The sequence below is a fragment of the Chinchilla lanigera genome, unplaced genomic scaffold, assembly GCF_000276665.1.
Source record: "Chinchilla lanigera isolate Chin_1 unplaced genomic scaffold, ChiLan1.0 scaffold00052, whole genome shotgun sequence".
Classification (NCBI taxonomy): domain Eukaryota; kingdom Metazoa; phylum Chordata; class Mammalia; order Rodentia; family Chinchillidae; genus Chinchilla; species Chinchilla lanigera.
Genome location: NW_004955453.1, coordinates 8,480,911 through 8,482,913, shown reverse-complemented (window position 1 = coordinate 8,482,913; position 2,003 = coordinate 8,480,911). Strand labels below are relative to the sequence as shown.

General features: G+C 34.6%; 1 long non-coding RNA gene across 2 annotated transcripts in view; it reads right to left on the bottom strand.

The window, feature by feature from the left end:
- Positions 1–324: 324 nt before the first annotated feature.
- LOC102017092 overlaps positions 325–2,003 on the bottom strand; it is a 52,775-nt gene continuing 51,096 nt past the window's right edge. For both annotated transcript variants that reach the window (XR_262721.1, XR_001236138.1), the window contains exons 5-6: positions 1,240–1,303; positions 325–449 (exon numbers count right to left, since the gene is read on the bottom strand). This is a non-coding gene — a long non-coding RNA (uncharacterized LOC102017092). The remainder of the gene's footprint in view (positions 450–1,239; positions 1,304–2,003) is intronic.

Genomic DNA, 2,003 nt, shown 5'->3' with positions numbered 1-2,003 from the left:
GCTGAAGAGATGCTAAGAGTAACTCATATAAGCCATTTCTAGTACCATAATTTCATTCCAATAAGGACCCAATTACCATGATTAAAAGAATACTAATGTTGCTTAGATTCAAATCGTGGTTCTGTCACAATTTCAGGTGAGTACCTTTGGCAATTCATTTCTTCAAGCACCATCTTTTTTTTTTTTTACTGGTAGAGAGAATAAGTAGAACTCTTTATTTTTTCTATATTTTCATTTTTTTATTTTAAAGAAAATAGTACAAAAAAGAACAAGAGCAAAATACAAACAATATGAAGCAAGGACATTAAAAGTGTTACAGGGTTTCAAACCAAATGATGGAGATTAACAGTGGTTGGTACATTGCATATTGTTATCTTCAACAAAGTTGCTCAGGCTGCCAAATATTCCATAGGGTTGTTGCTCCTTGATCTGCTCTCAGATTTTCCAACCTTTTAGAAATGTTTGGGACATCAGTCAACACAGAATTATCCAAACCATAAAGTTTCCATTATGGTTACTGGACCCCAATAGCTTCCAGAACAGTTATTTGATTACACTAGGTTATTTCTGAATATTTTAAACTATATTTTAAAGAATATTTACTTGTTTAACTGTTACTTAATATTTACTGCCTTAGAAGTAATATAGCCTCACTTCAAATTATGTCTCTAATAAACTAACAGTTGACTAATACATGACTTTTAGTGGTCCATTTAAGAAATAGGTAATTGATTATAGATTTTTCTCAGGAACTTCTGTGCAGTATATGTGACATTGATGTAATTCATGCATTGCAAATTCTTTTTTCCACAGAGTGAATATTACATATGAAGGGAAAGAAAAGAACTAATGATAGATTAACAGGATAAGTAACCTAATATACAGCCAGGAATTTGAAAGCTTGGATCTATGTAACTGAGTCTTATCCAACAAATCATGGGTGGGGTTGCACTCCTCAGCAGAGCTTTCTAATCGCAATCATTACCTCTAGAATAATACTGTTTACAATGCTGTTCTTAAAAATAAAATGAATTTTTAAAATAATTTATAGTGTGTTTCACTAAAAATGGTATTGACATTAAATTTTCCTCAACATGCTTCTGGAAAACAAACTCCTCTCCCCAACTTCAAATCAGTACACACCAATACCATCATCCTTTCTAGTTGTAGAAAAGTACCGTGAAAAAAAAGGGGGGGCCATAAAACTGAGTTTCCAGGAATCTCACCAATACCCCTCACCTGAAATCACTTGATTTTCTTGGATTTCATGATGCTATTCACCTCTTGGGATCACAGGATTATTCTGTAAAGATTAGAACTTCAACATCTATTCAGTCAGCTACCTACAAAGTTACTCATTAACTTGCCTAACATTTACTGAGTGGATATCAAAGCTCAGGTGTTGTATTCTCATAGCAAAATAACAGAAAAGAAATACAGCCTTTTGGTTTCCTTCACATTAAAGTAATTTCTGCAACAAGTTTAGAAAGAAGAAATTTGTGTAAGGGAAATTTTCTATATAAAAGGATAGGGAGGAGAAATATTAGTATGTGATCTACTTTCTTATTATACAAGTAATGCATGAATGGATGCTCGTACCAACATCAAATACAAAGGTTAGGAAAGGACAGAACATAGACAAGGAAATAGATGTAAGGGCTTTTGGAAAAGAAGCTCATGGTATAATATAATGCTACAATTTGTTTTCCCCATGGATATGTTTTGAGGATTTTTCCCATGTTGATCTATTTGACTACACTTTCTTCTCCTTTGCCTCTTCTTATTCATCCTTCCCTTCTCTTCCTCCCTCCTCACCTTCTTCTCCTTCTTCTCCTTCTCCTCCTTCTCCTCCTTCTCCTCCTTCTCCTCCTCCTTCTCATCCTTCTCATCCTTCTCCTCCTCCTTCTCCTGCTTCTCCTCTTTCTCCTCCTTCTCCTTTTCCTTTTCCTTCTTCTCCTTCTCCTTCTCCTTTTCCTTCTTCTCCTTCTCCTTCTCCTTCTCCT